The sequence below is a fragment of the Stegodyphus dumicola genome, chromosome 6 (genome assembly GCF_044657685.1).
Source record: "Stegodyphus dumicola isolate Sdum_Otavi_A_Nest chromosome 6, ASM4465768v1".
In the NCBI taxonomy this organism is placed as follows: domain Eukaryota; kingdom Metazoa; phylum Arthropoda; class Arachnida; order Araneae; family Eresidae; genus Stegodyphus; species Stegodyphus dumicola.
In genome coordinates, this window is record NC_140773.1 from 192779601 (window position 1) to 192807195 (window position 27595).

At 33.7% G+C, this 27595-nt stretch overlaps 1 long non-coding RNA gene across 3 annotated transcripts; it reads right to left on the bottom strand.

Annotated features, from left to right (window-relative positions):
• Positions 1-144: 144 nt before the first annotated feature.
• Positions 145-27399, bottom strand: LOC146996918 (uncharacterized). 3 transcript variants are annotated; one of them, XR_015041786.1, is made up of 4 exons: positions 26662-27399; positions 6042-6139; positions 4377-4589; positions 145-248 (listed from the first exon to the last, which is right to left on the bottom strand). It is a non-coding gene; the product is annotated as an uncharacterized LOC146996918 (long non-coding RNA). The 3 variants fall into 3 exon arrangements; XR_015041787.1 differs by lacking the exon at positions 4377-4589 and having other exon boundaries at positions 26662-27391; XR_015041788.1 differs by lacking the exons at positions 145-248; positions 4377-4589; positions 6042-6139 and adding exons at positions 25226-25486; positions 26348-26471 and having other exon boundaries at positions 26662-26907.
• Positions 27400-27595: the final 196 nt, after the last annotated feature.

Here is a 27595-nt window from a genome sequence, read left to right on the forward strand (position 1 = left end):
ACATAGCTTACAGGCTTTAACTATGTCCTATCACGAATCATGAACTTTTCTCATATAAAGTTTTTGAATTATACAATTCTACAATGATTTATAAATAAACATATAACTAAATTTCATATGGAAGAATAATAATAAATAAATTACAAGCATAAAGTCATGAATTTTTCTCAAATTTCCATTAAACAGTCCTTTTCCTTGAATGACGATACTGGTGAAGTTTCTTGATGACAGTACTTTTATCTTCTAGACTAATAAGTTCACAAATATTATGCACTTTTTCCAATAAATATGATTCAATAATAATTTTTGAACAGAAGATATTTAAAATTTTTTCACATAAAACTTAGAAGATATACAATTTATAAATAATGTATTATGTGCATTCATTCTTCACATCGTAAGTAATTAACAATACATTGACATATTTTAAAATAGTTTAAAAATTCAATACAAAACACTATGATTAAAAAAACAATTCTAATAATATAATGTAATATTTCATAAAACAATAACATCTTGAATAAAAACTTTGGCATGCCCTCTCCAACAGATCAGCATGACTAGCTTGCTGATGGTTACGGGGTGTGCGTGGTACAAAATATCAAAAAACCTCCATTGCCTAATAAAAAGTAACTGGTTTTGGGCATTGTACATTGTATCAAAGTGTTTTTGTAAAAATACAAAATTAAAATTTAAGACAAATAACTTGTATGATCAAGTTAAAGTCTTTGCTAGAAATTAAGAAACTAGAAATGAATATTACTCTACAACAAGAAGAAAAGAAAATAAGAAAAAAAAAAAAAAATTGTTACAGAATAATCTAAAAATATGTGTGTACAAGTGTGTGTGTGTGGTAGCACTTCTGTGCTAAACTTTGGTCAGAAGATCGTGGCTGGTATGAAAAAATATACAAAAACCTAAGCCAGTTATGACCATAGACTCTCCTAACAAAATTAAAAATAAAAAGATAAAAATTTTGCAGGGGTGATAGGAGTATTACCTAGGGGGACATCAGGTGAGTGCTATCACTTCTTACTTCCTCTCTAAAGAGAGGACACAAGAAGTAATACACATAGTGTGATATTTTGTGTCGAAAACAGTTTAGTATGCACATTCATCTTTATTGAAAATCTGGTATGATGGCCAGATTTTGAATGATGTAATGCACAAAGTGGATTAGTGCAATGCAAAAGGGGTTAGAATTTTCCCTCAAGACCCCCAAAATTTTGAACGGAAAAACTCTAGGGAAGAAGGAAAGGAGCCAGCCTGAGAAAAGGTCAAGATCAGGAAAGTAATTTGTCATAGTCGGGAAAATAATTTGTCATAGTTAGGGTTTAAGTCTAGATCAAGTATTAAAAGGTCATAACCAGGAAAATGTTTTTAATAGAAAATTTTGAAAAATTAAAATTTTGGATAGAGATAGGAATTCTACTATTTCTAACAGTTAATTTAAATTCACTTGCTGGATTAAAAGGCCTTAGTCTAGTTGAATGAACAATTTCTGATTTCTTTTTAGTTACAGGATTAGGTTTATCAATTTCATAAGTGACTTCAGAATATTGTTTTGGAAATTTGTAAGGTCCTGAAAATGGCAGAGTAAGTTTACGTGTATTAGGATATTGAAATTCTTCATACATTACTAAATCACCTATTTTAAAATTACTAGGTTTAAAATGAGTATCATATTTTTCTTTATTAACACTATGATAATCATCAGATCTTTTTTGAGCTATTTTTCTAGCTTCTTCTATTGGTGGATATAATTCTTGTTTTTGAATTAATTATAAGGTAATTTTTCATACATTAAGTATGACGGTGGGAATTTTGTTACAGAATGAGGGGTGTTGTTATATTCTTCAGTTACTTGAGGTAATAATTTTGTCCATGCAATATTACCTTGATAAGAATTTAGCTTACATTTTAATCTAGTTATAATTGTTTGATTAACATGTTAAATTTTACCATTAGTTTGGGATCTATTCGCAGTAGTTAATAATTGTTTTACATTATGATTCCTTAGAAAGTGCTTAAATTTTGAAGATGTAAAAGCAGCCTTCCTATCAGTTAAAATTTTCTTAGGTACCTGAATTTGAAAAATTTGTCTTAAGGAATTTATATAAGTATCAGTAGTTACACTTTTAGAAGAAAAAGTCCAGATATACCTAGTTGCATGACCAATAATTATGTGAATATACTTTTTAGTAAAATTATAATAATTTAAACCACCTACAGTATCAATAGACAATATTTCAAAAGGTTCACTGACCAATGGTAAATTTGGCATTAAACCAATTTTTATTTATTTATTTATTTTTTTGTTTAGTTTTCTTATTAAACTGACATACTTCACAATGTTTGCAATAATTTCTAACATCTTGAACAATTCCTGGCCAATAATACTGAGGAGATAATAAATTTAGCATTGAGGACACGGCAATATGACCAAATTCTAGATGTGCTTTTTCAAGTAACTTAGCACAAAGACACATTGGAATTACAATTTTTAGTTAAAACATCATTCATTTTCTTACATTCAGGATTACAAACATTGTGTAAATTTTGACATTCTTTTTCTTCCAATGATAATAAATTGACTTGTAATCTTAAATGCTGACAAATAGGATTTCTAGATAGCATGTCAGCTTCAAAATTAGTTGAATCCTTTTTTTGTACTTTATATCAAAATCATACATAGATAATTTTAAAGACCATCTGAATAAGCGACCTGTAGGGTGTTTTATATTTTTAAGCCAAACTAAAGCAGCACGGTCAGTATGTACAGTAAAATGATTACCATGTAAATAATACTAAAATTTATCAATTACATCAAAAATAGATAAACATTCCAGCTCAGTAATTACATAATTTTGTTCATAAAATCTTAATTTTCTAGAATGAAAAGCAATTGGATGTAAACTACCATCAGGATATTCTTATTTTGAAACAGAAAGCAGAAGAAGAAGCAGATCAATATTCATCACTAAATAAGATTACTTTAAATTTAATGCGTCATAATATTCTAACAAATAAAGATGAGAAGCACAGCAGCATAGATCTTACTAGCAGAGGGAGAGAGGAGCTTCTGCTTGTAAAATGGTGCGCATTCATTATTTATACTAGCGGTTATGGAATAGGCTAGAATGCTCTGGAAAGTACTGGTCTAGGGGGGAAAACCTAAATTGCAGAAAGTTAATTAAAGGTTGCTGGTTCTATTTTCAAAGCTGTCCTTTTTTTTTTTTGGCTATATTTTACATATATATATATTTATATACATTTATTTATCAGTAAGCATCAGTTTCTTTATTAGTAAGCTTATTATTTTTCATTTTCTTTTGAATAAATACCTTAATTTTTCAATTTTTCTGATATGTTGATAATAGATAATAAAAAGATCATATCTTATTTACATCTTAATAGCGAATAGCTTCAAATTTACAGATGTTTCTATTTTCATTATCCTTTAGCACATCATTTCTTAAGCCAAAATATATAAAACAAAGTCCTGGATAAGGCATCTACAGTAAAGGAAAATTTGGAGTAAAAATTGCTATTTTAACATGCCATTGATTATAAGATGCAACTTGTTTTTAGAGTCATTTATGTGACAGAAAATAAGTCTCTTAGTCCAGCTATTCTCAAACTTTTTTCAAACGGAGGACAGTTTTAAAAATTAGAATGTTCTACAGACATTCTTAACCCTTACAAAAGTAATTTTTTCAGCATCTGTTATTACCAGTATATTCGAAAATATATCTAATTTAAATCCATTCATACATCTAATTAAAATCCATTATTTCATACCAATACTAAATGATAGAATTAATAGAAGAAAATTTATGTTTTTTATACAAGGCCATTAGAGTTTGTAAAACCTTTATCTTATTAATTGAAAGTTAAATTAATTTTGGTATTCATATTAATGACATGATCAGTCTGCTGATTCTAACATAACTGTTCCATGTTTTGACATATGCTGATATGAAGCACAAAAGGTTATAGTGGTTTAAACTCCTTATTTGTTGGTATGACTAGAGTAGGAAGTCCATAAGTAAGATAAATGATACAGTACAAAGTCCGTAATCCGGACGTCCATTATCCGGAATGATCTATAATCCGGACCTCAAAGCCACAAGCTTTTTTTGTATGCTTTATGCATGCATGTAAAGAATGCTCGCACATACATTACGTGCATTATGCATGTGCGTAATGTATGCTTTGCGCATATGTATGTTGAAAGAAACGTTTCATAAAGTAAACAAATAAATTTTAAGCTTTGATTTTTGTAAAATTTGATACCCTTTAGATCATAATTGCTCTTTATTTCATAAATTACGGTTACATACTTTTAATTGTATAATTTCTGCATGCCATCTTACCAGATTTAAATTGATGATCTATAATCCAGAATTTGTACTGTAATACATTTCATAAAATGTCAGTCTTGGGAGAAAAGTGATAAACGACTGCAATCTGTTGTTTGAACAATAAAATTAATTTCAATTTTATTTTGTGTGTTTTTTTGGAAATCTATGAGTCCACAAGGGCAGACTTCAAGGATCTTGTAATTTGCAACCACAGACAACTCCCATCTTAGTAAAAAAAAAAGAAAAAGAAAAAGAAAAAAAACTATAACAGTATAAGATATTAGAAACATATTTTATTTATTACATTTATAGTATAAAATAACAGTTGGTGCAAGATGTTTTTAAGAGATTTGGATAAAATAACGGTACTTTTCCGTTTCGCCGGCGCAAATCTCGCCAAGCAGACTTTATTGGCAACAACATGTATACACATAAAAATATTTAAAAATTTTAGTTCCAAGAATTTTTTATTTTGAAGGCATAAACATTTTAATATCGCTTAAAATTTTATAAAAAGCCAATAAATAAAGAAAATAAATTTGTAAAAAGACATTAATTTATGAATTTACTATGCTTTCATGGTTCAACATCCTGATTCGCCATTTCATATCACGTGACCCCAAGCGATCTCATCTCAGGCAAACTACTCTACAGAAATCTAATGCTCTCAGTAATTATCTACATTAATTTCAAGCTCAATCTTCATTTGGAACACAAGGTTAAATGCAAGAAATATTTCAAATTCGTACGAATAGCTTACTCAGAAATTATATAAAACCGCAGTGCTTTACTTCTCATTAGAATGGATGAATTTAACGAATAGCTTACTCAGAAATTATATAAAACCACAGTGCTTTACTTCTCATTAGAATGGATGAATTTAACCCTTGACTTTACCTTTTCTATATTTTCGGCTTCGGGTAAGTGCTGTGATTGCATCCTAATTGACTTAATTACCGAAAATGGCCTTAGACATAAAACTGTACTATCTGATAAAAATTCTATGTAATTATATGCCAGTACTGAAAGAAACAATCAATCTGCGAAGAAAAAGCTGCGACTTGTTTTGAAAATGAGGCGTATAAGGTTACCAGCGAGAATATTTTGTTTGGCATCGGTTGTACCATTATTGGCGACTTTATCGCTTGCGCCGGCAAAACGGAAAAGTACCAAAATAACTTTTCGAATAACTCAGTTTCTTAGGCTTATAATCAATGCTCAATCTTAAATACTAGATTTTATGCAATGTCAAAATGGTCTTCATTTTTTTTTTCTTTAAATTTAAATGGTATTTTAGAAGTATAGAATATACTGATGCAGCTTTCAGAAAACACTTTTCCCACACGCTTTGGAAAGCAAATTGAACTAAGAGACTGTTGCATGTAATCCAAGAAAAATTATTTAAAAAAAAATTTATTTTCCGCACTATTTTTGCTTTTTTATAAATTTTTATGGAATGTCTATTACAGTTAATATGCAAGAAGTATTTATAATTAATATTTTAAAAGAAAAATTAAAAATTATGCATTCATTATTTACAATATGGTTTTATGTACAAAAAGAATATATGAAGAAAAGCACACACAGACAAATTTTAATAGAGAATTAATTTGCAGCTTAAACCAAAAGATAAAAACTTATCAGTAAAATTAAGACACAATGAGCAAGAATACCTACTTCTACAGAGTCACTTTTGTCAACATCATTAGAAGATTTATTCATTTTTAACTTTTTCTTTGGCTGCTTCATTTCTGATGCTTGAATATTTATGAAATCTGCTACACAAAACATCCAATTAATATGCATAAGATATTTAACTAAAAATACAGTCGAAGAGAAATTGTTATATCATAAGAAATGAAATGGAAATTTTTAGCGGTAAAATGTAAAATTTTGAGCATTGTTATAGCATAAAATTAGCAAAGAAACTACCTTGTGTTTGGTGTAGATTTAGTTAAGAATTCAAATCTACACCAAACACAAGGTTGTTGCTTTATAATTTTATGTTCCACTTTGACATGTTTTTCTTCTGTTTTGATCATATCACATATCCACCAATAGTCATTTTGGAACTGCATAAGAAAAAGCTTTGAAAGCTAGTTATCTAGTAAGTCTAAGAATTGCCAAGACTGGTAAGTCTCACACTATTAGAGAAAACCTTATATTACCACCAGCCAAGATATTGTTTTAACATTATTTAATGAAAAACAGCTAATGAACTTAATAAATATTCCGGTATCAAATGATATAAGTCAATGAATTCATGAAATGGGAAATTCCATAAAAAAGACACTCATTCAAAAAATAAGACACAGTGAGTATTTTGCATTGGAATTGGGTGAAAGTACTGACATAACGAACTTTCGAAGATGCTAAATGAATTGCAGAAAATAATTTATTTTGTGAATCTCTTCATGATAAAGCAATTGCAAATGAAATTTTTAAAGTAATTGACAATTTTATGTTTGAGAATGATATTCCTTGGAATAAGTGCATTGCTGTCTGCAGTGATGGAGCTCGGGCTTTAGCAGAAAAATATTCCAGTGCAATTTCTCAATTAAGACAACCTGAAACTAAATTTACTCACTGCTCCATTCATCCTGAAGCTTTAGTAGCCAAAATAATCCCGGAAAAACTGAAAATCATTTTGAATCAAGCTGTGAAAATTGTTAATTTTATTAAAAGCTAAGCTTTAAATTCAAGAATATTTATAATTTTATGCCACTAGATGGGTAGTGAACATACAACGCTTTTGTCACATTCCCAAGTAAAATGGTAATTCCAGAGGCAAAATTGTTTTGAACTTTGATCAGAAATACAAATTTTCCTCTTCGATTCAGAATTTGAATTGCAAAACTGTTTACCTAGTGAATTATGGTTGGCTCATTTAGCATATTTATTTAGCAACTGTTGTTGTGTTGTCCACTTATTTCATAGATGAGTGATTTCCAGAACCTCAAAGAGGTTGCAGTACTTCTACTCCAATTTTGATCGAGATTACCCCAGGGGTGGTCCCAGAGTCTCCCACCCCTTTCCCCTACCACCAAACTACATGAGAGGATTTTTGGCTCACCATATATTCAACTGCCCCAATGCTGCAAAGACACAGTACATTTACAAACATCCATGACTTCTGTGGGATTCGTACCCAGGCCCTTTGGTACCGCAGCAGCCTTCCCTAACTACTATACCACCTAGGCGGCATTAAATGAATTAATTTTAGGACTACAAAGACACAGTGTTAATCTGTTTACAATTAAAGATAAAATAAATGCAATGATTAAAAAAAAGAACTCATGTTAATAATCAAAGAATTGGATAACAATATTTTAAGCTTTTTACCACCTCTAGAAAGTTTTCTAACTGAAAATAAAAGAAGAATTAGCATCCAACATTAAAAACCATTGTTTTTCATTGATACAAAATTTCAACATGTGTTTTCCCAAGGACTACAAAAAAGAAAATTCGATAAGAAATCCATTTTGTTCAAATGCACCTGAAATTTTATCTTGTGAAGAAAAAGAATAATTGATAGAAATTTCCTATGATCGAACTCTGGCTGAAGATTTCAAAAATAACACTTGTTAACTTTTAGCTGAAACAAAAAAACAAAACAAAACAAAACAAAAACAAAAAATAAATAAATAAAGACAATTCAAATAAAGCTATTAAATTTTCATTGCCATTTTGCACAACCTGAACCCTCAGTATGAGCACTGGTATATTTTATTAAAATCATATAAATTCTCCTTTTAATTATCAGATTTCATTGAAATCCAGTAAATACATAAGGTTCAGTATGTGTACGTCATATATTTGAATTTTTTTCTCCCCTCCAATACAATTTATGAATCTTTAAACATGATACCTTTGAACAAGGAATATTAATTTCTTAACTGCAAAATATTAAGCATTTATAGTGTAGAGTTGCCATTTAGAATCAAAAGGAAACACTAGAAACCCAAGATTACAACTTTTGATGTAGAAAAATTAGCACATTTTAGAAGGTTAAAAAATTGACAAAACTGGTGCCCTTTAAGGCCCATATCACACATGCATTTGTTTCAAATAAACAACTGTTTCGGACAAATTTTTTGCCTGGTTTACTACTGAAAGAAAGACGCATGATTTTTTCCTTCCTTTAAAAAAAAATTGCAAGTTGTCCATTTTCAACCAATCAGCTATCAGCTTGTTTGTAATGAAAGTCCAATTTCCCCTAAAGTGATCTGTGGTGATTGGCTGTTCTGACAAAGCAGAAAATTTTTTTCCAAACAGTTGTTCTTCTGAAGCAAACTGATGTGTGATAGCAGCCTAAAGGGTTATGACAATGGTATTTATAGAGTCTAGTCTTTGTTGAAATTTTGATCTGTGATTAAATAAAAAATATCTACAATGTGCATTAAATAAGATGGCATAAGCAGATTTACTCTGAAGTAATGCAATTTAGTTTCGTGTATTATTAATTATTAGAAGTTTTAGAGCAGGAAGGTGATGTAGCCAAATTAAAAAGAGGAATTAAAAGGACTACTGCCAATTAAAGTTATTAGTCTTCTTTTATATATTATATCTTACATTCATAGAGAACATAAAACTGTAAAATGCTTAAAAATTCTTAAAAGTCTTGTAAAATTAATGTGAATAAAGTAGAATAATTTTTGAATTTTTATTAACTCAATAATGGAAGGTTACCTAAAATGAAGAAAGCAATAGCTACTATAGATATAAATTTCTCACCTTCATAACATATGAATTATTTTCAGCTTTCCTTCTAAAGTAAATGCACCTTTCTTAATATATATGTATACTATATCTATATTACTAGCAAGTTCAGTTTTTTATTTTCCTGAAATAGTTTTCAGGATAAACAAACAATGAACACCAACAGTGATACGAATAGTATATTGGACTATAGAAACTGTATCGTCGTCTTTTCCACAGTAAGAAAATGGCATAAAATCTCTGCAAGACATAAATCTAACATCATTTGGCTATATTTCTTTGAAAATGAGGTAGGTAAGGCAGCTGTTGTAAATGCTCAAAAGTATGTAAAAATTTGCTTAGAATATTTGTTGATACATTCTTAATAAAGGGGTTACTACATAAGCCAGTGGTCAAGCTGCAGTTTAGGTAATTAAGTTTGAAAATTTTGATGATTACGCATGGTAATCATTTGAACAAGGAAGTACTCACTTTTTCAGAATGTCATAGTTCTTTGTCATTATGTATGTCAATTTCAGTAGGATGCAGCAAACATTTACACAGATAGGATCTTCATACCTTTCCTGGAGGTTGCTTCCAGTGCCACTGATAAGTTACAGGGAGGAGGAGCATCAACTGTTTACTTGACTATATGTGGAAAATTTATGGTTAAAGTATATTTAAGGGTGCCCTTTGGATTATCACTAAGTTGCCTTATTTATCGCCAAGCTGTAGTTTCATTTATGGTAACCTGAGTAGTTGAATGTTATGGGAATCCTATTATGATATACAGTCAAGGAACTACTCTGATATGCGCCCTCAAGGCGGCAAATATTTTTGGCGAGAAACTCCACGCTGCCATATTGCTATCTAAATTTTTTGTCTACATTTCGAACTTTAAGCCTAAAATGTCTCCAAAAACACACAATTTAAGCTAAAAATCTGAAACAAAAACAAAAAATTTAGATAGCAAAACCGTGAAGTTTCTAACAAAATTATTTGACAAGAGTCCATGTACACAGCAATATGTTTTAACTTAAAAAAACATCTACGAATGGCACCATCTAGGCAACGAACGAATTTATGAACTACGCACACCTCGCTTTAATAAATTAACATAACAACAATAAATTTCAAAGAATACCATGTACACAGCATTCTGTTTCAACTTTAAAAAACATCTATGAATTTTCCCAGTTTAGACGGTACGCACTAATCAACAAAATAACTAAAATAAATTTCAAACAATTCAAAAAAACAACAATAACCACAGAAATTCATACTAAAAAAACAATGAACATAATATTCTACAAAATAAGAACAAGAATAAAAAAAAATGCACTTACCACGGCTAATCTTTGGAATATGGTAACAGGTAGTTTGGCAACATTTTGGTAAGGCGATAAAGGTTACTAGCTAGGATTTTAGCAGTGTACATGGATAAAGTGAAGAGTGTGCGCAATGCCATTTTTGTGCAATTCTGGGATTAAGTGAAAATAGGCTGACGTGTACATGGATGATACCGTGTATGTACAATTCTTGAAAACGCGGCAAGTAGTGGGCGATTCTCCACTTTCTCCCAATTTCGCACCTAATCTTCGTCATGAAAGCACTTTTGTTCCATAAAAGTTCTAGCATAAGCGTAATTCGGCTACCAGATTGTTCGAAAAAAATGTTTAGTGAAAAAAAAAATGCCTTTACTTCGTGAAAACAAAATGGCGTCCAAAAAAAAAAAAAAAAACTAGCAGGGTTGGTCGCCAAAAAATAGCCAAGTTACCATAATCCAAAGATTAACCCTTACCATTAATGCTTTTTCGAACAACAGAAATACCAGTTTCATATCGCCTTTAACATACCGCCACGTAATCACTATCGTATTTATATGACAGCCAGACACACTATCAGGTTCTGTGTTTCTCCTTACTTGCTTGGGGAACATTCAAGAACCTGACTCGGAACAGGGAGCTTACTAAAGCTATGTTCAATAAATGTGGGAAGTAGACAAGATACACAGGAAGGGTATACGAAACCCTTTATTTTTCACTCTTTACAATAATTTCCGGATTTCGGAATACAGAGACCAACCACTTGTGGTCTGAACGTAAGAATATAAAAATATTAACTAAACTCTAACTTAACTTTGGAATAATAAACAAGGCCTACGTGGAAGATTGGCCGTATATTAACAGGAAGCTGTATGTAGTACAGAGAACTGTTAACACTACAATACGTTTAAAATTATTAAGAGGATTAAACCTCTGGCCTGGAAGGCAACCAGCAACCGAGTAAAACTTCTAAGGCAAGCGGCCTGCTTCTAGTAACTCCTTCCTCTCTCTTGCTTGGCAAAAAACCACAACTTAAGTACTTGGCATTCGCCAGACAAATTTGCATAAATAAGTTAAAACTTTTAATTCTGGCCAGAAGTAGAAAATAAGAAGTGATAGTAAAGATTTAAAATAAAATAAACGTTAGTAAAACTTAAGATCCTTACATACTTCTTGCCAGAGTTAATTAGTTTGAAACTGAGGTCTAAAACGACCTTGTTGAAAACTTTTAGCTCTAGAATCTAATGCGAGGCCAATCTTTTACAAACATTTCTCACTAGAAACTAGAAATTAAAAAAAAAAAAAAAAAGTTTTTACATTATCAGCTCCATGGACAATTACTTTTCATCTGTACTGCATCTAAACAGGAGCTTTTAGTTGAAATCTGGTTCCTTCCAGAGATCTGGAAGGAAAACTAGTTTAATGAAATGTTACACAATTAAATGGCAAGTCACATGAATATTTATATTTCTCCTAACATTCTTATTTCATTCATGACTTTTATTTAATTATTTCTCCCCGTGCTCTCTGACATGTGTTGTAAAAGAAAACACCGAACACGAATGTGTTTATGTACCAGTGTTCAACACTGCCTCCTACAATCAAAACACTAACGTGTTAAAATTCAACATAACAAGACCTCGTAACACACCCTATCTTCATCTCTAAACCCTGAGGTACTATTCTGAAAGTGGCTAACTCTGAAGTGTAGCGTCAGAGAGCCTAACTACATTCATTCAACCTTTAACACATATTCACAACACTTTTCTCTTTTTTTTTTTTTCAGTCACACGAATAAGTTAAAAATTTTTATTTATTTATTTATTTATTTATTTATTTTTTTGCATTACTTTCACTTTTAACATATCACTGTATTTCTTAACGCTTAAAATAACAGTTCACATTGTATATAAGATCATATTAACATGCCGTTAATTTTACGCATTTTAAAACATACATTAGTAGTACATTGTTAACTTCTATTCTTTTTCAAGCAAGTGCCAATTCTTCTACATTGAAATACTACATTTCAAAAGTCTTTCAGACTAAAACTTCTTTCTTGCCAGAATGTTTTAAATAAAATTTACACAATAACTTTTACAATATTCAAGTATTTACACATTCCTATTATACATCAACTTTAGTTTTACTCGCGAGTAATTGAAAAACATAATACCAAAATAGGTAACAACTCATTTCTCGCCTTTTTGGCGATAAAGGTAGACCTCACATGAGGTAAAACGTCTTGAAACCTGCAACTTGCAGTAAGAATGAAAGATTAACTTAAGTTTGCAAAGTAACACAAAGTTTTACTTATCTTTGTGATATTCGGACATTCTTTTCTCTGCCCAGTCCTGGAAGGTAGTGAGGATTCATGTTTGATTTATCCTCCTTCTTGTGCAGGCTCACCCTTCAGTTCCTTCCTCTAGGAGCTTTCTTTTTCCTCCAGTTCGGTTACTCTTGAATACCTTCTTTTTCGCCTCTGCCTGTGGTCCTGGCTGTTTGATGGCCGCTGGTCTTGGCGGAACCGGGACACTTCTCTCTCGTTCGTGCTTGGACCTCGTTGCTGGCTGTTCAAATTTTCCTTGCATCTTTTCCTCCGCCGTTGGTGGTCCTTCCGTAATTCGGCGACATTTGCTGCGTAGAGTCCTGTCCGATGAGTAGATCTTCCGTTTGGGAGCCGGGTTACAGTTGCCGTTATTTCTCCTGGCTCTCTTTGCATTCGTCGTACTTCTCCCTTCTTCATTCTGGGGGTGGTCGTGCGCTCTCTTTTCTGGACGGTGGAATGGCTTCTTTTTCTTGTTACCTTCAAATTTCCAATGGGGAAATTTTCTTTTCAATTACTCCTGCCTCCTAATAGCTTGCCCTTGTGCTCGTCGTTGTTCCACCTCTGGAGCTTGTGCCTGCAGAGCCTGCCGTGCCGGATAATGCAAAAGATCTTTAAATATTTGCATTTTATTACGGTCATAGTATGGTTTTATTTGGTCAATGTTTGCGGAGCATGTTTCACCGTTCCCGGCTTTTAACACCACTACAGCCTGAGTTACTTTTTCTATGACATATGGTCCTTCAAATCGTGGAAAAAATTTGGCAGTTTTATCTTCTGGTGCTGAAGAAAGTAAATACTTAATTTTTAATACTTCATCTCCTACTTTATAAGTTACTCCCCGTCGTTTCATATCATAATAGAGCTTCTGTTTTCTTTGTGCTACTTCACTGTTCTTTTTTGCTTCTTTAATTAATTTTTCTATATCACCCATTTTAAATTCTGGGGCTCTTTGTTGAACACAAAATAATTTATCTAACGGCGTTATAATCTTTCTGCCTAAAAATAACTCAGCAGGAGTTTTGCCCGTTGTATCATGTTTTGCGGTCCTAAGGGCGAAAGCAAATTCATTGACACAGTTATCCCAGCTTTTATGAAAATTTTTAACATAACTACGGATAATTTTCACTATATTTCTATTGACCCGTTCCGCTATATTTGATTGCGGCCGATACGGGACCATTTTTAAATGACGTATGCCCAGTTTTTCGCACGTCTTCAAATATATCACTTACAAATTGAGGACCATTATCTGATATAACTTTTAGGGGCGCCCCGTATTTTAAAATATATTTATTTAAAAGAGAATCATAACTAATTTCGTGGAGGCTCGTTTTAAGGGAACAATTTCGGTCCACTTACTAAAATGATCAACCATGACAAGGAGATACCGACTTTTATTTAACTGACTTTTTGGCAAAGGGCCCAATAAATCGATGCCAATTATTTCATTTGGAAATTCGGATTTGATGCTATTTAGAAACCCAGCCGGGCGGAAATTAATATAATTAACTGCTTGACATGTTGGGCAGGACTGGACATACACCCTTGTTAACGTTTGCAGCTCAGGAAAATAAACTGCTTCGTGTACGCGTTGGATGGTTTTTCGAATACCCGAATGAGAAGCTAATGGGGAGTCGTGTAACTCCTGCAGTATATTTAATCTAAGACTAGCTGGGATAACAGGTCGAAATTCATTGTTGGAATTCGTAGTTTTTGTATAAAATAATAGACCATCTATTAGTTCGTAATGGGCCGCCCTATTTCTTATCGCCACAATATCTTGGTGGCTAAAATTTTCAGGATCCTTTAAATACTCATAAATGTTTCCAAACTCAGGATCCTTACCCAGTTCGGTTATTACAGTTTCTCGGGAATTTATTGTACATGCTGTGAGCATTGCCACCTTTACAGTATTACCTTCTTCATCTATTTTTATTCTGGATAGGGCATCTGCTACGATATTTTCCCTTCCGGGGGTATGCTTGATTACCAGATTATATTCTTGTAGCTTGAGTGCCCATCTTATTAACCTTGGGGATAAGTTTTTCCCTGAGTACAATCTAGTTACCGCCGCATGATCAGAATACACTGTTATTGGCACTCTTCCAAAATAGACTCGGAACTTTTGCACTGCTAACAGAACTGCAAGTGCCTCTCTCTCTGTCGCGGAATAATTTCTTTGTGTTTGATTTAAAGTTCGACTAAAAAATGCCACGGGCTGCTGACTTTGCGAAAGTACCGCTCCTACCGCATAATCCGAAGCATCCGCTGAAATTTCTAAATTCTCATCTTTTTCAGGAAATTTCAACACAGAGGCTTGTGTTAATGCTTGCTTTAATTTTTCGAAAGCACTATTGGCTTCGGCCGTCCACGAGAATCTTGCCTTCTTTTTTAATTTTAACAATGGTTCAGCAATAGCTGCAAAATCTTTTATAAAGGACCTATAATATGAACAAAGTCCTAGAAAAGAAGAGAGCTTCTTCGCCGTATTTGGCGGCGGATACTTTTGCACAGCGATTATTTTTGATTCGTCTGTCTCGATTCCTTTCTGAGATATTTTGTAACCTAAGTATTTTAATTCAGGGGCTGCAAATTTGCACTTTTCGAAATTAACTTTTAGACCGGCCTCATTTAATAATGAAAACACCTGTCTTAAATCCTGTACATGTTGGTCCAGATTATCACTAGTAATAATGATATCGTCTAAATAGATAAATGTGGACTTTCCAAGAACAGTCCTTAGCACCATGTCCATACATCGCTGAAATGTTGCCGGTGCCCCTGAAAGGCCAAACCGCATACGCAGGAATGCATAAGTGCCAGACTTGGTTATAAAAGCAGTCTTAGGCACGTCCTCCGGTCTAACCCCTATTTGAAAATAACCAGTCGTTATGTCTAAAGTCGACATGTATTTGGTAGACGTTCCTTCAATAATAGGTAACGGATATACAGGATATTTAGTCATGGAGTTTAATTTACGATAGTCAATCGCGAAACGCCACCTTTTTGCATGTGTTAATGGATAGTCATTGTTTTTCTTACATAAAACCACCGGGCTAGCATAACTACTTGAGATGGGCGTTATGATCTTTTTACGTAGCATATCGCTAATGTGCCATTCTATAATTTTTTCTTTATTCTTATCATACCGGTATGCTTTGTAGCGAACTGGCATTGAATCTCCGGTGTCGATACTATGGTTAGTAACTTGAGTAAATCCTGGAATATCACTAAATAACGAAGCAAATTCACTTACCACTTGTCGGATTCTTTGTTGCTCTTCCTTGGGCAGGTGGTCAAGGTTTAACATTGGCGGTTCCGTTTTTTCTTCTCGAACTGGTTTCATCATCAGCTTAAGGGACGCTTCATTAAAATCCAGCGTTGCTTCTGCCTCTGAAAGAAAATCTATTCCTAAGATAATATGTGCTTGCAGATTCTTTACTATAAAAAACATAACCTTTACTTGTTCGTCCTTGATACGAATGTATAGCGGTAATTTACCTACGCACCTACATCTTTCGCCTTGCGCAGCTAACACTGTCGTATTATCCGAATTAGATATGCGATATTTACGAAAACACTTCATAAAAAAATCTTCTGCCACACAGGAACACTGCGCGCCTGTATCCAGGAGTGCGGTGGTTGGGATGTTATTCACCAACACTTCAATCTTCGGAAGAGTCAAATTTTTCACCATTACTGTATTTAAATTGAAGGAAGAGGGGTTTTCTTGGCCTTTGGATTTCCGCACCCTCCCGTCAGCAGAAATCCGTTTTAGTTTAAATCTTTTTTTTCTTTCCATGCTTTCCTTCTTTTTCCACTGACCATGATACTTTTTTCCTGGATTGCTATTGAACTATCAATGTTCGCCGGCTGTTTTTGGATGCTCGGGTTTCCTTGCCCACTGATTCGCTTTGCTTCCGTAGCCGTGTGCTTGACTTTGCTGTGGTCTTGGGTCACCAAATTGGTTTCGTTGTTGATATTGGCGTCTTCTTTCAATGTCTGCCGTTCTTCTACTTTCAAACTGGATTGCTAGCTCAAATAACTTTTCCAGTGTAGTGGGATTCCTTAATTCAATAAAGTCTTGTACTTGGGGAAGTAACCTCGGCAAAATCACTTGAATTATCTCAGGAACCGGACGGTTTCCATACAAGAGTTTGAAGACGTGAATTTTTCTTTAAATAAAGGTGGAAAGATTTTCGATTCTTTGCTGATATGTGCTGAAAAGTTCCATTTCTAATTTCACACGATCCCTTACGACAGGGAAGGCTTTTACTAGGGCAGTCTTGAAATTTTCGTAAGTATAGGTGGGACTTCCTGCTTGACCCAAGAGACTTCTGCCTATACATTTGAACCAATTAAGCGCTGGTAGCTAAGGTAACTTTCTGGAATTCGTGTACGGGATACATCATGAAGTGGTCCTCCAATTTTTCCAAAAAACTGGTTACCGGTGAGTTTCCATTAAATGTTGCTTCTGGTTTCATCGAAGCGCGCATGGTCTGGACGATGTAACCAAATCCTTCCAGGGTGGCAGCTGGCATTTCTGGATTATGAGCCGCTTCTGCAGGCAGCACAGGTTCTTCTTGAAACTCGGCCATGGTTTTTTTTCTTCGTCGGGCGCCACTATCAGGTTCTGTGTTTCTCCTTACTTGCTTGGGGAACATTCAAGAACCTGACTCGGAACAGGGAGCTTACTAAAGCTATGTTCAATAAATGTGGGAAGTAGACAAGATACACAGGAAGGGTATACGAAACCCTTTATTTTTCACTCTTTACAATAATTTCTGGACTTCAGAATACAGAGACCAACCACTTGTGGTCTGAACGTAAGAATATAAAAATATTAACTAAACTCTAACTTAACAACTTTGGAAAAATAAACAAGGCCTACGTGGAAGATTGGCCGTATATTAACAGGAAGCCGTATGTAGTACAGAGAACTGTTAACACTACAATACGTTTAAAATTATTAAGAGGATTAAACCTCTGGCCTGGAAGGCAACCAACAACCGAGTAAAACTTCTAAGGCAAGCGGCCTGCTTCTACTAACTCCTTCCTCTGTCTTGCTTGGCAAAAAACTACAACTTAAGTACTTGGCGTTCGCCAGACAAATTTGCATAAATAAGTTAAAACTTTTAATTCTAGCCGGAAGTAGAAAATAAGAAGTGATAGTAAAGATTTAAAATAAAATAAACGTTAGTAAAACTTAAGATCCTTACAACACTATACAGAAAATTCATACTATGGTTCACAAATAAATAAAATAACAAATAATCACAAATCCCTACTTCTATCATGCACAGCCACTAAAAATAATATCCCATACCTTCTTTCCACACCTCCAAGTACCCACTGCCCCTCAACAGGATGGCCACGACGATATTTCCTTATGCCGAAGTTCAATTCAACAACTTTCACCATTAAATCTTTCCCCCCTAGCTTCTCAGACACAAAGCATGACGGGAACCAACGAACTCCAGCGAAAGATTTTTCGACGTCAACGGGGTTGCCATACAACACGCAATCGTGCCAAAAACTAGTGCAGAACACATATCGCCACATTTGGTGAAATTAGGGCGTATATCAGAGTTGTACCACAGTCAAAAGTCGCTAATTCGACCTCAAAGCTACAAACTTTCTGCGCATGCGTCGCATTGACTCAAGACCTTTACGGCTGTGAATATGCGTTTGCGCATGCGCATAATATGTTTACGCATGTGCGTATAACGGATGGTATAAGCTAAGGTAAAATTATCTAATTCAGTTAATGTTGCAGATTGCCTTGTTCCTTAATCTTCGAATTGGATCCGGCTTATTATTTTTTGCAGACTGTTAGAGCAATTTTATAAAAGTAAGCTTGGACTTTCGATTATGTCAAATAGAATTTCCGATATATATTTACTAATATATAAAGGATCTACAAAGCAAAAGTATGTTTCGAAGTCCATTAAACGAAAAGTGGAATTGCTGCAAAAAAAATGGATAAAGGCATATCCTTTGTTTCTCTAACCAATCCGAAATCTGTTTATCAATTTCACGCTGCTCTGCGGCCCGGGGGGGAGGCCGAAACGCCACGGCACGCAATGAATTGGAAGTTAATCTGTCAGCACTATCCTTATCTTCAGGGCAGATGTTTTTATTTTATTTGGCTTATAATTCCTTACTAAATGTAGTATTTCATCTCGATGTACTCCGTCTTTGATGTGATTTAAATCAAATTCCTCGTCATTATAATTTGCTTCCGATAGTGAAGAAAGTGACACAGAGGTTATTGAAGTCGAAAACATTTCGATTGACAAATTAGTCGGTATTCTTGACACAGTAATCATAGTACTTGAACAGCGGAACTTTGTAACTGAAGAAGAAATTATGTCTGTTTATAGAATTAAAGAGAAAGTATTATCACATCAAATGAAGCAACTTAACCAATTTACATTGAAAGAAATGTTTAATAAAGTAAACAAATAAATATTAAGTTTTTTTTTTTTTTTTTTTTTGTAAATTTTGATACCCTTTAGATCATGATTGTTCTTTATTTCATAAATTACAGTTTCATATTTTTAATTTTATAATTTCTGTATGCCATCTTACCAGATTTAAACTAATGATCTATTGGTCTCCGGAATCGAAGTCCCGATTAACGACTTTTGATTGTAATTAGTTGTGTGATTGCAGTGAATTTGAATGATGGGAAAAGATTTGTAAGAACTTGTGTGTGTGTGTTGGATGTTAGAAAGTATGTTGGTAATTTTGTGGTTTACATGGTTAATGGCTGAATGTGGTAAGATTAATTTGAAGTTTCTGTTCAATTACGAACAATAGGAGAAAAAAAGCATTAATTGATTGGTGTGTAAATGAAGATTTACTTAGTAACCATTATAAGTGTCCTGTTTGTAGGAAGGAAATGCATATGGTCTAATGTTTGAGGATACCGGCACTATAGAGGATATTTTTTACTCTTACTTTTGTGAATTTATGTGGCGATACCAGTATACAGATTCTAGTTCAGATAATTTTAGGTTTTTGAATGTTGTTAAGGAATTTTGTTTGACTGAAGACACAGAAATTTCTAAATAAGATAAGTGGATATTTGCTTCGTGTAGTGCTAAGATGAATTTCCTTTTTAAAGTTATTTCATTGTTTGATTTAAATTGTAGTTTATTAAGATTATATATTTTTTGTTTGGCTCTAGTGTAGAATTGGCTGCTCCTTTGACTTTTTAACTGAAAATAGATTGATGTGTACATGGACAAAGGGAGTGTGCGATGCCACGTCTGTGCAATTCTCTGCTATCTTTTTAAGTGAAAATAGGTCAATGTGTAGATGGATAATGAGTTAGTGCAATTCTTTGACTTGTTACAGTAGACGTTCGTTTTTATGAACTCGTAGGGACTATGAAAACAGTTCGTTAAATCGAGAGTTCGTAATTTAGAAAGGCATCACAAATTGTTAATATTTAACATTTTAATGTTTTCGAGACAAGTTAGTGATACTATTCATGCTTTTATTTATGTATTAGGAATTATTTTTAATAGTATTACTACTTAATAAATGATATCCATTCTATTAAACAAACAAGAAATATAAAATATTTGTAAAACGTACCTTTATTAAGTCATTGAGCAACAAAATAATCACTTATCTTTGTCTGTTTTAAAACAACAGATTGTACAATGCAAGACTCCATCTTCTCTATATTTGTTAGCATTTCACAATTATCACTGGCCTCAAAAAATCGTCTAAGTTCTGACAAGTATTCAGCAGCTCGTTTTAAAGTCGGTCTTGGTGTTACTTCATTTTCTTCTTCTTGATCTGAAAGTCTCTCATTCTCGTTGATTATGCTGCTAATAATATCGTGATCCAAATTTCCTCCGTGCAGATGACATTAGAATCCACATTTAAAAAATTATCGAATGAAAGTTCTGGCAACTGAGGATTTCTACGGCGAAGTTCATGCATGAGAACCTCATCTTCGTCGTGAGATCTATTGTCATGGGTTTCTTCAGTTACGTCTGTTTCTTTAATAAAACCTGCATGTCGAAAGGCTTTAGAAATTGTTTCATCTAAAACATCATTCCATGCACTGATTGATAAATGCATTGCACCAAGAATATCAATCTGATAAGGTTGTTCCCTTTCCAAGCCAAGGATTACTCTTTGCAAGAGCACTGTCTTATATTTTCGCTTGAAACTATTGATTATCTCCTGATCCATTGGCCGTAAAACTGCAGTTGCATTTGGTAGGAGATATTCCACACGGATTGCCTGAAGCCCAGTGACTTCCATGTGTGCAGTACAATTGTCCACGATTAGGAGAACTTTGCGCTTCTCTGCTGAAAAACGGTTATCTAAATCTCTCAACCATTTTTCGTAGATGTTGCCAGTCATCCAGGCCTTATTATTAGCATAATATGCAGCAGGAATCTTCTGAACATTTTTGAAACACCTTGGTTTCAGATATTTTCCAATAAAGAGCAGAGGCAATTTTTGTGACCCAGTCATGTTGGCTGCAATCAAAACTGTAAGTCTCTCTTTAGCTTTATTACCTCCAACACATTTATCTCCTAAGCTAATGTTCTTTCTGGCAAAATTTTAAAAAACAAAGCCGTTTCGTCCGCATTAAAAACGTCATCTGCAGCGTATTCAGAAAGAAGCAATTTCAACTTTTCCTCTTTCCATTCATTTGCTGATGACGTGTCTACTGCTGCACTTTCACCACACACTTTCCGGAAACTCAAACCATTCCGAAATTTAAATTTCTGTAACCAACAATTCGATGCTTTAAAATCTTTGAAGTTTAATTTGGAAGCAAAAAAGTGTGCTTGTTCTTTAAGTACATTTCCATCAATTCGAATGTTTAAGCTTCTCATCTTTTGAAACCAAACAAGCAAAGCCCTTTCCAAATTTGGGTGTTTTGATTCTCAAAAATATTTTTGAGAGGAGGGTCCACATTCATTGTTTCCGTTTTTAGCTCCAAAGATCTTCTCTCTTGCCTTTAAAATCGTCGATAAACTACTTTTAGGAATTCCATATTTCTGAGCAATTTGTGCCTTGCTTAATATTTTTTCGTCAACTTCTTTTAAAATCTTTATTTTAACCGCCAAACAAATTCGTTTCTTCATTTGCAACATAGCTCTAAGAATCTTACTTAACAAAAACTGGCCCAATCTCCCTCTCGACTAACGAGACTTAACTGATTGAGTTGTCCAGATCAAATGACTATGACATTACAAAAAGCAACAACTCTCTTTTAGAAGCAACCCAAAGCCCTTTAACACGAATGGTCTCACCCCCATCCAACAACATCAGGCCGATGCTCTTCTGAGAGCCTCCCACAACAAACAACACCATAAATTTGTCCTAATTCCCCCTCTTCTCCACCCCCTCCTTTTACTGTACTTCTTCGAATGTTTCGCACTTGCTGCCTTAAAATAGTTGGAGATTTTATTTGACCTTCACACTTTGTCCCAATGAAACACGCAGAAGTATGAAAACTGAGTTCGCAAAAAAGAGATTTTCCTGATTTGTAGTTCGTAAATAAGAGCGCAAAATTACATTACATCTACGGGAGTGTATTCGGGACCATTCGCTAGTTCGTCAAATCGAGAGTGTTCGTAAAAAAGAGGTTCGTAAAAAACGAACGTCTACTGTATTTTGGCGGGGCAGACTCACCCACTGCTTGGCACGTTTTTTCAGTATCCATGTGCACCTGACCTATTTTCACTTAAAAAAAACATCAGAGAATTGCACAAATTTCGCATTGTGCACTTCCTATACTTTGTCCACATACACATTTTCACTTAAAAAGTCAAAGGCAACTGACAAAAATTCAATTCTTCTTACTTTTGTAAAAAGCGCATTGTTACTTTGGTAGATGGTTGCACAGATTTTGGTGGGTTTTTTTTTGGGGGAGGGGCGAGCAGTACGACTTATGGTAAACCAATTGCTGGAAAAGTTATTTATGGTAACCGATACTTTGTTGTCATTTTATTTAAAAAATAATGTGTTTTATTATGCATAAATTCTATGTTTTAAATATTATTTATGGTTTCTAAATATTAAAAATCAATTTAATTTTGCATTATTATTTGAAATAAAAATTTCATTGTTTATGATATTTTATATAATTTTATACTGTGGATGATGTAATCAATGACATCACCTCACTTTAAAAGTAATTGGCTTTAATACCTATAAATTTAATCTAATGTTTTAAACATTATTTATGGCTGTTAAATATTAAAATACAATTGAATTTTTCATTTTTTTAAAATGATTATTTAAATAACTTTAATTCTAGGCGTGATGTAATCAGCTCGCTGATTGGTTACTGAAGAATATTTGTGCATTACTGCGCCATTTTAAAATTTTATTATTAACCCCTTCAAGCCGGGTAGTGAAAACTCGTGCTTATCGCGGAGGCCGGCAATGTCTTCCGTGAGCATCTCTCCAGGGCCGGGGGCTTTTTTGCTACTAAGCCTAAATCCATGAAATCTCCGAAGTATCAACGCATTGTTTAATAATGCTCTATAGAGTATTTAAACGGCTTTATAAATATTTTTATATACGAGGGCCATCCAGGAAGTAGATTACGTTTCCGTCTGTGTCCGCTAGGGGCGGGGCTAGCGCGGCCATCTTGGGGTCAGAGCGTTGCGCAGCTCAGTCTGCATCTAGCCGTGCTAGTGAGAGGTTCGTGCTGTGCTCCGTTCAGATACTGTGACGGTTTGAAATGTCTGCGTTAATTGAAAATCCCGCGAGCTGCGAGGTGCGCTCAGTAATAAGGTTTCTGACTGCAAAAAACTGTAAACCGATAGAAATCTATCGGCAGCTTCGTGAAGTGTATGGGGACAACATTATCACTGAAGGTGGAGTGCGTCAGTGGGTCATAAGATTTCAAAATGGCCGAACCAATGTTCACGACGAAGATCGAAGTGGGAGACCCAGCATAGTGACAGCCGAACTTCTCGAAAAAGTCGATGCTAAAGTCCGTGAAAATCGAAATTTCACAATAACGGAACTTTCTTTGAGTTTTCCACAAATTTCGCGAAGTTTGTTGCACGAAATCATCAGCGAAAAGCTTGGTTACCACAAGTTTTGTGCAAGATGGAAGGCAAGAAGAGGTAACGAAGTGGTTGAAGGCGCAGGCGGCCGAATTTTTCGACGAAGGAATTTCCAAGCTCGTACATCGCTACGATAAATGCCTTAATTTGTATGGTGACTATGTAGAAAAGTAGTATTTGAGTGTGGCTTTCATCTGTATATAATAAAATTTGTTTCCTATACTTTGTTTATTTTTTTATTCCAAAACGTAATCTACTTTCTGGATAGCCCTCGTATATATACTTTAATTACCTTATTTCTTGTTTAAATGCATATTTTACACATTTTATTTTAATTACTCACCATTTTATGACTTTTAACATTATACATCTGAAAACTAAATATATTACTAAAAATTATCTTTTCGTATGAAAAATTTGAAAACAGGGATCTACACACAGTCCTACGTTACATTCCTTGAACTCGTAATAACTCATTTGCCGTTTCCGGGAATGTGAACAAACGAAGCATCGTCGTCTCATTTTCTTATCAGTCTCTTCTGAACAAAGTTTTGGAAAATGTCTTTCAGTTAATCTTTCAGAATCAATATCAGAATATCAGAATTTCAGAATCAATATCTGAAAAATTTGGCATCATTTCTGCTATTTCATACTCTGTTAAACATTTTCGATGCTTTGACATTGAAACGGTAAAAATAGAAAGAATTCACATCTAACAAGATCTAATTATTTTCTAAAAACTGAACAGTAAACCGAAATACTCAACGCTTTAGTGCATATAAAACTTCTACTTACAATAAACAACTACCACGTGCGAATAAAGTGCGATTTAAAGAGACGTCATAAATCGCGCCATTCGGAAACATTTAGTTCCCCGTTTGTTTATATAATCAAAATCACGTGTATATGAGTCATGCTTCTCTCATTTCGAGTAGAAGGTCTAATGTACATGTATCTGAAACCATATGGACATACAGTGCCATCTTGTGGCAGAAATTATAGTTTGAAAAACGTTCCAAGGTACTGGCACAAATACGTGACATCCGGTAGTAAACGCAACAATGCTCTGGCACGCCTGCGTGTCGGCCGGTAGATAAGAGTGTTCATCGCTCTCATGTATACGTGACAGTCGGCGCAAAGGGGTTAATCTCTTTGAACTCATTAGATTTCAAAGTGAATCGATATGTCCGTTTCGAAGATGAATGTTGTTATTGGTAATTACCAAGAATTATTGGTATCGGAATAAAAAAAATTGTGCTTTGAGACCTTATTTTGGCCAACCTGACTTTCCTAATCAAAGATTTATTTGTATATTGTTACAAGGGTCAGAGGAAACTTATTTTAAATTTTTGGAAGAAACCTCGCTAAATGCTTCTTCAATGTAGTGCGAGAAATGTGGATCACAGATGAAGATTGTAATGACCTCACAGATGAATAAGGCACCATAAGGAAAACAAAACAAACATTTATTAAAAATTAACGTTCAAAGAATAATGGTAAACTCGGAGCACTATCTCGCTCCTACAACATAGTTAATCTACCACCTGCCTCCTCTGAGGCTAACATGCAACTGTCATCTCTCTCACTTGCTGGGCTCTGCCAGGCAGCTGATTGGCTCATCGTAGCTAGATACATGACAAAGATCGTTAGAAGAGCCGATTCTGAGGACAGCCGTATATGGTATTGAAGTCACAGTTGAAGAAATAACCACTGTAATGGTAAAAAAATATAAAAATATTAGAGATACCTCCTTTTTTACCAGCACTAAACTAACTGCTGTCATTTTAGCTCTAGTGTACGAAGCGTACTTATTTTCCAGTATTTGAATTTTTAAGTAATATTTAAATTCTTTTAAATGTTGGTAAGATGGTTTATAATTCAATATTCAATTTACATAATATTTTAATCCAATTAAACATTGGTGCAATGTTTTTTATTCTATTTCTGTGCTATACGAAAGCAATAATTTAACCTTACTTTAGTATTTTATACTCGTAGTAAATGTATTTATTTACATTTGCATGCCACCTTAAAAAACAACGTTTTCAACAAAAAATTAATCCATTATTGAAATACTTTACTATGCGCAAAATAACGTAAAAACGGCGTTTTTTAAGACGGCTAACGATTGTAAAAACCCCGCCAACAATTGCGCCAAAAATCCGTGCAACTGTCTACCAAAGTAACACTATATCACCAAACATAACGTGCCAAATAAGTGGGCGATTCTACACTTCACCCATTTTGGCTTTGTATAGCCGTGATTTTTGACCCATACATCCCCGTTACACAAGATCAAAATAACAAGTCAAAGAATTGCATACAATCGGTGTCCATGTATCGCCAAGAATAGCCAATTTTTGCCAAGGGGCACCCGTAAATATATTTTTACTAAATTTACAAAATGGGAAGGGGCACCCTACCCGAAGTTTGGCAGCCATCATCTTAAAATACATAATATTTACCATTATTATGAAATAATACAAGACTGTGATTTATGCAATCTTATAAATCCATTTTTGCCAGACTAGGCTGAATTATAGACAAAGAGTAAAAAAACGTTTCTCGTACCATTGAGTTCTGAAACCTATTCAGAAATGTGCACAGTGTATTCCCCAGGAAATGCTTCAAAAGGCAGTAACATCTTTACCATTTCAACTACAGGCATACATTCCACAGCAAGTGGTCCCTTTCCCTGCGGATATTTAAAAGATGACAATACAGCAAAATCCAGAGCTTTTGAAATAAATATAGTGAAAATAAATTTCTTCACTTTTCACAAGCAATTCTATTTCTTTTTAAAAGACTGTCCATTATTTTTTACTTATGCTGTCTAAGGTATTGAAAAATTATCAAGCACTATTTATACTGAAAGTAAGTTTTACCTTTACTTGAATTATCAGAATGATCTGATGCTTTTAAATACACCACAGCAGGAAAATCTGTCATTACGAATTCTCTTCATATGGTTATTGGTAATAAATTATGGAAATAATAATAGTTAAAAGAATGACAAAGACACCTGAAACAAACACTCCAGAAATAGTAACTATAAACAATCACTTAAAATTTAGAAGCAATCACTTCAGCTTCAGGAATGACAACAAAGAACAAACAAAATCTGTATTGCCATTTAACTAAATATTTTACAATAATCAGTTGGGGTAAAAAATCCCGTATGATTGTTTTAAAAAATTATACAACAAATTTCTTTAGATTTCTATATACTTCCCAAATATTTGCAGCAATTCAAAACTTCGAATTTTATCCGGAAAGGTAAAATTAATATAACAATTTATAGTTGTCAATTCTTCATCAGACACAATAAGCCCTTTACAACTTTACACAATCCATTATTTAATTCAATGGTATATATAAATTAAAAAAAGTATAGAGATTCTATTTGTTTAAGGACGTTTTGTTTAAAAGAGATTTTTCATGGAGGACTTTTTAACTGACTTCACTGACACTCGAACTGTGGACTGAACTACCAATGTTCAGCTCAGCTACAGGTGAGCAATTACTTAAGAGCTTTTGAAGATAACTTTTTGGAGAAATTTATTCGTTTTTAAGTTTCTTGTAATTGAAAATATGAAAACATCTATTTAACCAGCCTGTTTGCCAGGATTCGAATCCAAGTCAAATTGCCCGTTTTCAGAGCTTTATTCCGTCACTATTGAGCGTCGCTGCTCTCACTACACATTTGAGCCACTTGTGGATATTACAGTGGTCTTCTCCATGTTAATTAAGCCCTATTTTTATTGATAATTTTCATTTTTCTAATTTAAGCCTTTTTTATGATTATGAAATTTTGTGAAT